Here is an 11,605-nt window from a genome sequence, read left to right as displayed (position 1 = left end):
GAGGCCAGGCCTCACTGACCCCAAGGGCCCCCCAAGCATGACACAAGTCGCTGCTCCAAAAAAGACGGGCCTCATACAATGAGGAACACAGACTGCCAAAACCACGTTGATTAAAGACATCTGCTCCACCGTCAGAGCCTGACGAGTGTCACCAGGGGCCCCCGCTCGCTCCCTAACACAGCCATCCAGCACCTACCGGATGCAAAGTCACCCGAAAAAGCTGCAAACCCCCCCACCTTGGACAGAAGGCGAGGCCGGCTAACCAGGACCGGATCGTCCTAACTGACAGGCTACGCTGCCCCAGCTGGACGCAGAACCCGGCCAGGCGCTATACAGGGACGGGCCAGCTAAGCTGGGAACCCCGCCCTGCCTGAAACCCCAAACTCCTTGCCCGCACTCTGGCATGCCCCGAGGGTGCCGGGCCTACAGACAAGGGGATTGCCCGGGATGCCACATCTCTCCACCACTCTGGACCCCTCCCAGACTCCAGAGGTGGCCGGGGAACGCTTCTGGCAACTCTCGGGCCCACGGGGCCAGGGTCCGAAACCTGGACAACTGACCACGGGACAAGGCGTCAGCAACCCCGTTATCTAACCCGGGGACATGCTTAGCCAAAAACAATGCGTTTAGAGACAAGGACCTGTGCACAAAATGGCGGACAAGCCGCATGACCCTGTCGCTCTTTGAAGACAGGGCATTCACCACATGGACAACCGCTAGGTTGTCACACCAAAAGTGCACAGTCTTGTCCCTAAACTGCTCCCCCCAAAGCTCTAAGGCCACTATTAAGGGGAAGAGCTCCAAGAACGTAAGGTCCTTAACCAACGAAGAGGCACTCCATTCCGGAGGCCATGCCGACCAGCACCACTGGTCACCTAACACTACCCCGAAACCACAAGTCCCCGCGGCGTCAGAGCAGAGCTGCAACTCAGCTTCCAACAGAAGCTCGTGCCTCCAGAAAGACAACCCGTTAAATCTATCCAAAAAATCCCGCCACACGCCGAGGTCAACCCTGACCCCGGCGCAAAGGCGGGTACGATGATGGGGCAAACGGAGCCCCTTCATCGCATCATACAACCTCCTGGAAAAAGCCCTTCCAGGAACAACTACCCGACAGGCAAAATTAAGAATGCCTGCCAGTTCCTGAAGCTGCCGTAGGGTCACCTTCCGGCAGCCCAGGACCTCATCGAGCTTCCGCTTAATCTTTACCAACTTCTCTAGGGGCAATCTGGAAGATTGCTCCTCTGAGTCCAATTCAATACCCAGAAAGGTAATCCTGGTGGCGGGGCCTTCGGTCTTCTCAGAGGCTAAAGGCACCCCTAATTGAGCACAAAGGGCTTCGAAGTCCCGCATCAAAGCAAAACATTGCTCCGAATGCGCAGGCCCCGCCAAAAGGAAATCGTCAAGGTAGTGAACGACCGTACCCAGGCCACTTTGCCTCCTGAGCGCCCACTCCAAGAAGGTGCTAAAACCCTCGAAAAGAGAGCACGAGACAGAGCACCCCATGGGCAAAGCTCTGTCCACGTAATAGCCCCTCTCGAAATGGAAGCCCAACAGCTCAAAGTCATCCGGGTGTATGGGGAGGAGCCGGAATGCCGACTTAATGTCGCATTTACCCATAAGGGCTCCCACCCCACACTTCCTAACCATAGTCACGGCTGCATCAAAGGATGCATACCGGACTGAACACAACTCGTCAGGAATGAAATCATTCACTGACTCCCCTTTTGGAAAAGACAAATGGTGAATCAACCTAAATTCACCACTCGCCTTTTTGGGGACCACACCTAAGGGAGACACGCGAAGATTCGGGAAGGGCGGCTCCGCAAAGGGCCCCAGGACCCTGCCTTCGGCAACCTCCTTCCCAATCTTCTCCCTAACAATGTCTTCATGACCAACAACCGACCTAAGGTTGTCAGACATGAAGGCCTTCCTAACACCCTGATAAGGGATCCTAAATCCCTCTGCGAAACCTAGCAAGAGAGCAGCCGCTCTCGAGCGAGGGTGGTAGTCGCCCAACCAACCCTCGAGCACCCCTAAATTAATTGGGCTGGGCCCCTTTTCCCCCAGCAGGTGGGGGAGGCTTTGGGGGACCCGAGCCTTTCTTTTCAATCCCCTTCTTGGGGCGGGGGCACACGGCTGCGGAATGGTTTCCCCCACAACTTCCGCAGGCGTGACGAAACCTGCACATGGGGCGAAAACACGCCCCCTTTGCAGCGAACTCGTGACATATTAAAGAGGCACCCTTACTAACGGCACCCGCCACGGCCTTGGCCGGCGCGGGCGTCGCAGGCTCCTCCTCCATAAAGTGACCGCTATCGGTCCTATCACAGCCCTCCTTCCCTGACATATGAGTGGCCTGGAACCACAGGTCCGGAACCACCATATCCCAAGGCAAGTAGGGGTCATGGGCAATACGCATACGGAAGCCCTTGTCGTAGTGCCTCCATATGGTCCCCCCATACTCAAAATGGGCCCTCGCTATTAGGTCGATGTACTTCAGCAAGGCACCGGCCCTCCCCGGCTGCCTCTGAATGACCACCGACGCAAAGGTCAGAAATGCATACAGCCATGAGCTGAAGCATTTCGTGACCTTTGTCTTTTTCACTTTCTCCCCAGGGACAACCTCCTTATCTTGTTTAGGGACCTCCCTGTTCAAGATGGAGAACAAATCAATGGACTCCCCCCGCCAGATTGCCTCCTTAACTGACGGGTGCAGATGGTACCCTAAAGGTGTGGCGGGCAACCCACAAGGGATGGCCCCAGGCTTGATGCTGGCGAACGGGTCCCACACCGTGGTGGCCCCCGAGCCCAGCACCCCAAGCCCCGGTGGATACATGAATGGGACCGGTGGCATAATGGCCGGTGGAGGAGGAATCCAACCCCCCACCCCCGCCCCAGGCGGGACAGGCACCCCCAGCGCCCCCCCTGGCGGAGCTGGCGGGGACCAAACCTGACCACAGGTGCCTGCAGCAGCCCCCGTGAAACTGTTGCCACCCCCCATAGCTGGCGGGATGAACCCGGGACCCTGGATGGGCAGTAGCGGAGATGTGCCTGCATGTGGTGCAACCTCACCTGCCCCGTAAGGGGTAGAAGCCATCCATGGTGGGCCCATCCTGGTTGGGCCCTGGAAAGATGACCATTGCCCAGGCTGGGCCATCTGTCCAGCATGGCCCGTCTGCCCGGTGCTGCCAGCCTGTCCGGTTCCCGCCATCTGTACTTCGTGGGCCACTTGCCCAGCTGGGGCCGACTCCTCTTCGGGGTCTGCGCCCCAAGCTGCGGTGGCAGCCGAGGAAAGCCCCTCCGGGCCTGCCCCCGACCGCCACCTCTCCAACTCGTCGAGCCGCTCCAGGACCCTGGCCCAGGAAAGAGAAGGGGACACCTCGGGTTGAGGGACTGTGGGCATAAACCCTACCACCCCCCCCCACCGGGATCCCCCCCGGGGGCCCCTCTGCCGCCGCCCGAGCCCGGGCAGACGGCCTGGCAGCCCTCCAAGGCCGCACCACAGGTTGGGCCGGGAGGGCCTTAGCTGGCCGCTTCTTAGGTGCCATTACAGAAAAATAAATCTATTTTTCACAAAAGGGGTAAAGCAGAGAAAAGCCACCAACGAACCCTGCCCTGCGTTGGCAAAGGCCTGCCTGGAGCCGCAGGCCTCCGCAGAAAAACCCCTACAGGAGGCTAATCCCACCTCCCCTCGGGCAACAAGGCCCGACACTAGGCCTTTATCCCAGGCCTCGAACCACCCCGGAAACACCGCAAGCCCGCGGGGCCTCCCAGAAGGCAGCACCACCCACCACCCCCAAAGGGCAATGAGGCTCCAAACCGGAGCGGAGTCCAGCCGATGCTGGCTCCGCTATCACTAAAAAGGCTCTTCGCTTGACAAAAGGCCACAAAATGGCGCCTCGCACGAGGTCGCCACCTAAAATGGCCGCCGGAGCAGACGAACGAACGTCTGCTCAGGAGCTTGGTCCGGGCGAAAAGGAAGAGCCCCGGGCCTGCTCGCCCTTATATAGGGCAAGCAGGCCCCGCCCGGACCAATCAGGGCCTGGCCAATCAGGCCCCGAATCTCCCGAGCGAAGTCTCGCATCGCGAGACTTCGCCCGGGATTCAAAATGGCGGCCGCCATGAGGGACCGTGTCTCCCGGTCCCTCCAGCAAAGCCTGCCTGCCGGGTAAGTCCGGCGCTGCCCATTTTGGATAAATGGCTTTTCTGTTTACTTTACAACAGCGTGTGTGTTTGAATGTACATTTCTGACTTAATTGGGGCTCGTAACGTGAAGCCTGGCATAACAGTCACCATTAGAGAACCCTCACAACCAAAAGACAGAAGGTGGAAAAGAGGGAGGATGAATGGATAGAGATACCTAAAAATTAAGGACTATTAACATTAATCACGGTTATGGATAATCCTATCATGGCAGGCATTAAATTAAGCAGCTCTTGGGAGAATTAGAAGAGTACTGATCTATGTATCCATCAGCACCCAAATCCTTCTCTCTTCCAGCCAATCCTTATACTATGCTTTTGTTGCTGAGTTGGCACGGGTGAAACCTAATTGAGCATCGTGACTAATTTGTTCTTTGAATAACATCTCTCTCTATCCCTCCAGAAGAGACTGGTGGGAATAAGAAAGGGAAAACTGAATCATAACTCCTGGCCAGCAAGTTATATTGCACAGAAAAAGGAAAAAGAAACAGATGTTTGCCAGGACTATGATTATAGCATTCTGCACAAGAACAACATGGGACAAATGTGAGAAGCGTCATGGGAAAGCCGAGCCAGAGGCAATGCTACTCTTTCCCTCCACCCACCCACCCATCTCACTGGGACCACCCCGAGCCATGGTGGCTTCCCCTCTCCTAACTGCCAGTTGCTATGGATCCTGTCAATAATGACCTCAGTAATAAACCATGAGACAGGCTGAGTTAAGGTTGAGAGGGGGAAACACTGTTCTATCTATCTATGTGTATGCATCAGTAGAGATGGCCTATGCAAGGACTGTGGGCAAGGAGAGGACATGTCTTGCCATTCTACGGAGTCTACGGAGAGGGGCGGCATACAAATCTAATAATAATAATAATAATAATAATAATAATAATAATAATAATAATAATAATAATAATAATAATTCACAGTCTTGCACAGCCTTGCCATTGCAGTCCCCTCCTCCACTTGCAACAGAATACCCTACGCAACTAGAACTACAATCCTAGGCTTAGAAAGCTTTGAACTACGTCGCCTTAAAAACGACCTAAGCATAGCCCATAAAATCATCTACCACGACATCCTTCCTGTCAACGGCTACTTCAGCTTCAACCACAACAACCCATGAGCACACAACAGATACAAACTTAAAGTAAACCGCTCTAAACTCGACGGCAGGAAATACGACTTTAGTAACCAAGTAGTTGATGTATGGAACTCACCACCAGACTCTGTAGTATCATCACCTAACTCCCAAAACTTTACCCTTAGACTATCTTCCTCTCCCGATTCCTAAGAGGTCAGTAAGGGGCGTGCACAAGAGCACCAGAGTGCCTTCCATCCCCTGTTCCAATGTTTCTCTCTTACTAATATCATGTATATAAACACTGTTATATGTTTGTATACTTCCAATACACAATTGACAAAACAAACAAACAAGTAAACAAATAAATAAAATTCAAGAATCCATATGCAGAAATACTCTTATTTTTAGACCAATTGAGGCAGATGTTGCAAATGATAAAAGGGTACAAAGTGGGCAATAGCAAAAGCCTAGCCCGCACCCAGGGAAGGGCTACCAAAAATTTCATTACCACGCTGTGGGCGTGGCTTATGCAGGACGCCCTGCATTTTCTTTCAACTTATTTCAGTGCAAATTGGGTGCTCTGGGATGGAGCTCCATTTTCGCTACCCCACTGCGTTCCTCCCCATCCAGGCAGTAGCCCACCCCTACCCGCACCCCTAAGTTAGCATGCTAAGGATAGTACCCTACCAAAATCAAACTAAGGCTTAAAAATCAGACAGACAGCTTTTGATAGCAGGGATAGTGTGCATGGAGAACACCTTGCCTTTCCAATCAAGGAGCAAAATATTTTATGCTGATCCTACCCTCTCTGGCAATTTTACACCAGCTAACTAAGTAAATGCAAGCCACTCATAATAGAAGAGGCAGGTCATAGACATTCGGTCTGTTCTGCTCTATTCTACCCCAAGGGCAACAAGCAGTGAGCAGAGCTGAGAGGGGTTCCACCCTTGGATCACACCCCCACCCACCAAAGGAAAAGGGAAAAGAAGAGTTGTGGGACGGGTGGGGCAGGGCTTACATAATGGAAAGGGACTCTCTTTGCAAAATAGAAAATGTTATCATTTTATAGAACAGAAAATGCCCATGGGAATGATGAAAGCAGAACCTAAAAGAGTTTAAGTTTTGTCTCTCTAAACTAAATTGAGGTGGAATTCAATTCGACAAAAAATATTGAGATTTCATTTTTGTTAGAATGTGAGAACATCTTGCAGCCTTGAGAGGTGAATCAATAGTTACAAGTAGAAATGTAGCTGAACAATGTTTGAATGCTATCTCCTTTTGAAGATAACTCCTGTTTCTTTAAACTCAGTAGAAATTCATAGCGTTAGATTAAAAAATGTAATGCTATAGAAAGGAATGTTTTTGTAGTTTGTAACCCACCTTGTCAGAATAGCTGACGAAGGAATGGGAGGGCATTTTTGTAATTAGGATATATTAACCAGCATCTCGCTTTTGTAGGGTGTCATTCCCTGTTGGGGGGCGGCTGTCACCATGCTTTTGGCCAAAAACATTTATTTAAATACATAAAGAAAATAAAACTTTTCTGTTCTCTTTGCCCAAACATCTCGTCTGGATTCTTTTGTAAAATAATGAAAGTGATAGTGATAGTGATAGTAATAATAATAATAATAATAATAATAATAATAATAATAATAATAATTTATTAGACTTGTATGCCGCCCCTCTCCGAAGACTCGGGGCAGCTCACAACAACAATAAAACAATACAGATACAAATTTAATAATTAAAACTGTAACTAAAACCCATTATCTTAAAAAACAATCAACACTACACAATCATAACCACACATAACTTTTAATGGTCAGAAGGCAGGATATACTAGTTGCCCCATACCTGCCGACATAGATAGGTCTTAAGGCTCTTGCGGAAGGCGAGGAGGGTGGGGGCAGTTCGAATCTCCGGAAGCAGCTGATTCCAGAAAGCCGGGGCCACCACAGAGGAGGCTCTTCCTCTAGGCCCCACCAGACGACATTGTTTGGTCGACGGGACCTGGAGAAGGCCAACTCTGTGGGACCAAATGGGCCGCTGGGATTTATGCGGCAGAAGGCGGTCCCGTAAGTAAAAATTCAGCACACAATGGTATATTCCACCTGAAAGAATACAGTACAGACAGGAGGGTGTTCCTACTTACCACTACTACCGATGCAATGCACGTGCAGCTCCAGGTGATTGTCGGCTGCGCACGTCTGAGTGAGATTTTGCTTCTGCGCATGCGCAAGAAGCAAAATCTTGCAAGAGGACAAGCGGCCGCATGAGATTTTGGCGGAGGTTTTTTTGCTTCCACATATAAACATAGAAACATAGAAACATAGAAGATTGACGGCAGAAAAAGACCTCATGGTCCATCTAGTCTGCCCTTATACTATTTCCTGTGTTTTATCTTAGGATGGATAAATGTTTATCCCAGGCATGTTTAAATTCAGTTACTGTGGATTTACCAACCACGTCTGCTGGAAGTTTGTTCCAAGGATCTACTACTCTTTCAGTAAAATAATATTTTCTCATGTTGCTTCTGATCTTTCCCCCATCTAACCTCAGATTGTGTCCCCTTGTTCTTGTGTTCACTTTCCTATTAAAAACACTTCCCTCCTGGACCTTATTTAACCCTTTAATATATTTAAATGTTTCGATCATGCCCCCCCTTTTCCTTCTGTCCTCCAGACTATACAGATTGAGTTCATTAAGTCTTTCCTGATACGTTTTATGCTTAAGACCTTCCACCATTCTTGTAGCCCGTCTTTGGACCCGTTCAATTTTGTCAATATCTTTTTGTAGGTGAGGTCTCCAGAACTGAACACAGTATTCCAAATGGGGTTTCACCACATTAAATTGCCAAAAATTGGCAATTTGACATGCACGGAAGTCAAATCTCGCTCAGATGCATCCGCCCACCCGCCAGTCACCTGGAGCTGCACATACAGCTCCATTTTCACTAGCGGTACACAGTGTGGCGCATACCGGCATACAAGTCTAATAAATAATAATAATAATAATAATAATAATAATAATAATAATAATAATAGTTGAGTCCCAAATTTCTGTTGTTAAGTGAGACATTTCTTAAGTGACACATTTTACAACCTTTCTTGTCATAGTTGTTAAGTGAATCACTGCAGTTGATAAGTTAGTAACCCAGTTGTTAAGTGAATCTGTCTTCTCTATTGACTTCGCTTGTGGGAAGGTCGCAAAAGATTATCATATGACCTTGGGACACAGCAGTGGTCATAAGTATGAATCAGTTGCCAAGCATTCGGATTTTGATCGCTTGATAATGGGGATGCTACGAAGGTTGCAACTGTGAGAAATGGCCATTTTCTGTGCTGTTGTAACTTTGAACGATCACTAAATGGACTGTTGTAAGTGAAGGACTGCCTGTACTTTAGATAAACCGAAGGTGAAAAAATAGATATAAATTTAGTAGTAATTGCCAACTTTATACTGTATTTCTCACATATTTACTGCACTTGAGTAATTTCAAGTGGTGAGGAAAATGCCTTTTCGAATGTAAACACTCCAGATATACAAAATAACACTGAAATATTCATGAATGGCATTTATTCCTCATAATACAATGTAAGACCTTCGGAGCATTTCTCAAAATAATTTCCAGGTAAGAACCCTATGTAATTGCAGTTGCAAGCTGCTTAAAATTGCAAATTTGAAAAAAGCATAGCAAAAAACCCCTAACAAAATATTTTTTTAAAAAACCCTTGAAACAGTATGTATTTTCATCCCCAAGAAATAGATAAATTAATTTAAAACATTCCATTAATGGAATCTGAGAAAAGGACTGCTCTGTTGGACTATTCTGGGAAATTATTTCATAAAGACTGACCTGGTACAATTTGAAGAAAGCCCTGTCCCTTCTTCTTGCCAGCCTCTCTTCAAAGGTTATACAAACAAGCATCTTGGTAGCAATCTCAGTGTACTGATAGAGAATTGAGGGGAAAGGGGTGTATCCCCTATGGATACAGAATACAGACTATCAGAGTTGAAAGGAAACTTGGAGGTCTTCTTGTCCAACAATCGAGTCGTCGACGCGTGGAACTCATTACCGGACTCTATAGTGTCTACTCCCAACCCCCAACATTTCTTCCTTAGACTCTCCACGATTGACCTCTCCAGGTTCCTAAGAGGCCAGTAAGGGGCGTAAATAAGTGCACTGATGTGCCTAATGTCCCCTGTCCAATTACCTTCCTTTTCTCATATATCCTATATATTCTCTCCCTCTCATCCACTCCTCTTCTTTTTTACTTACTCTCCCTATATATACTACTTAATGTCTATTTCATTCCATATGTATTGTATATTGGACAAAGAATAAATAAATAAATAAATAAATAAATAAACTCCTTGCTTAAGCAGGAGACCCTATAGGGCCTATACCAGTGATGGGGAACCTTTTTTCCCCTCAGGTGCCAAAAGCATGTGTGTGCGCGCTATTGCACATGCTCGAGTGCCCATACCCATAATTCAATGGTGCCCTGCCCCCATCCATGTACATCTGCATGATCCCCACCCCCGCTGTCCCATTTCCTGGCCCTTCCCTAGAGCCTGGGGTGGGAGAAAACGCCCTCTTCCACCCTTCTGCAGGCCCTCCAGAGGCAAAAAACGCCCTCCCAGAGCCTCCACATTAGCCAAAAATCAGCTGTCTGGCGTGCTTTGGAGAATAGATATCTGAGGTCAAGACAATAAGCTAATCAATCAATCAATAGAATTGTTTATCATCCTCTATTACAAAGCACTCCATGTTTAAAGGTAAAAAAAATATAGGACACTGAAGGCACCATTATCATAGCATCTGAACTGACCAAGCATGTAGAACATCCAACCTTTCCACGTATAGTGAGATGCATTATTTCTTGTTGTTAGTTGTCGTGTCTGACCCATCATCACCCCATGGACAACCTTCCTGTCCTCTACCATCCTCTGGAGTCCATTTAACCTCACACCTTCAGTGACTCCATCCCGCCACCTCATTCTCTGTTGTCTTCTTTTGCCCTCAATCTTTCCCAGCATCAGGCTCTTCTCCAGTGAGTCCTTCCTTCTCACTAGGTGGCCGAAGTATTTAAGTGTCATCTTCAGAATCTGGCCTTCTAAAGAGCACTCAGGGTTGATCTCCTCTAGGACTGACCGGTTTGATCACCTTGCAGACCAAGAGATTCGCAGGAGTTTTCTCCAGCACCAAAAGCCTCAATTATTTGGCGCTCAGCCTCTCATATGGTCCAACGTTGACAGCACACATTTGTTAGTTTGTTTGTATATTGGTTTTATAGGGGGAAACCATAGCCTTGACTATACGCACTTTTGTTGGCAGGGTGATATCTCTACCTTTTGGTATGCTGTCTAGATTTTTCGTGGCTTTCTTCCCCAGAAGGCAGCGTTTTTTAATTTCTTTGCTGTAGTACCATCTGTGGTGATCTTGGAGTCCAGGAAAATAAAAATCTGTCACTACGTCCATTTCCCCCCCATCTATTTGCCAGGAATTAAGAGGGACCGGGTGTCATAATCTTAGTTTTCAATGTTCAAGCCAACTTTTGCACTCTCTTCCTTCACCCACATCAAGAGGCTCTTTAGTACCTCTTCACTTTCTGCCATTAAGAGTGATATCATCTGCATATTTGAGGTTGTTGATATTTCTCCCGGCAATATTAATTCCAACTTTTGTTTCATCTAGCCCCGCCTTTCTCATGATGTGCTCTGCATATAAGTTAAATAGATAGGGCAACACTATACAGCCTTGCCGAACTCCTTTCCCAATTTTTAATTAATCAATGGTTCTGTGTCCAGTTCTCACTATTGTTTCTTGACCTGCATATAGGTTTCTCATGAGACAAATAAGATGGTCTGGTACTCCCATCTCTTTAAGAAAAGAAGAAGAAGAAGAAGAGGAGGAGGAGGAGGAGGAGGAGGAGGAAGAGGAGGAAGAAGAAGAAGAAGTAGTAGTAGTAGTAGTAGTAGTAGAAGTAGTAGTAGTAGAAGAAGAAGAAGTAGAAGTAGCAGTAGTAGTAGTAGAAGTAGTAGTAGTAGAAGAAGAAGAAGTAGAAGTAGTAGTAGTAGTAGTAGAAGTAGTAGTAGTAGTAGTAGTAGTAGTAGTAGTAGAAGAAGAAGAAGAAGAAGAAGAAGAAGAAGAAGAAGAAGAAGAAGAACTTGCCACAATTCGTTGTGATCCACACAATCAAAGGCTTTAGCATAGTCAATGAAACAGTAGATGTTTTTTCTGAAACTCCATAGCTTTCCCCATGATCCAAGGTATATTGACAATTTGATTCTTTATTTTCTCTGCCTCTTTAAA

Source organism: Erythrolamprus reginae, chromosome 2, assembly GCF_031021105.1.
Source record: "Erythrolamprus reginae isolate rEryReg1 chromosome 2, rEryReg1.hap1, whole genome shotgun sequence".
NCBI classification, from domain to species: domain Eukaryota; kingdom Metazoa; phylum Chordata; class Lepidosauria; order Squamata; family Dipsadidae; genus Erythrolamprus; species Erythrolamprus reginae.
Note: the sequence above shows the minus strand (reverse complement) of the source record.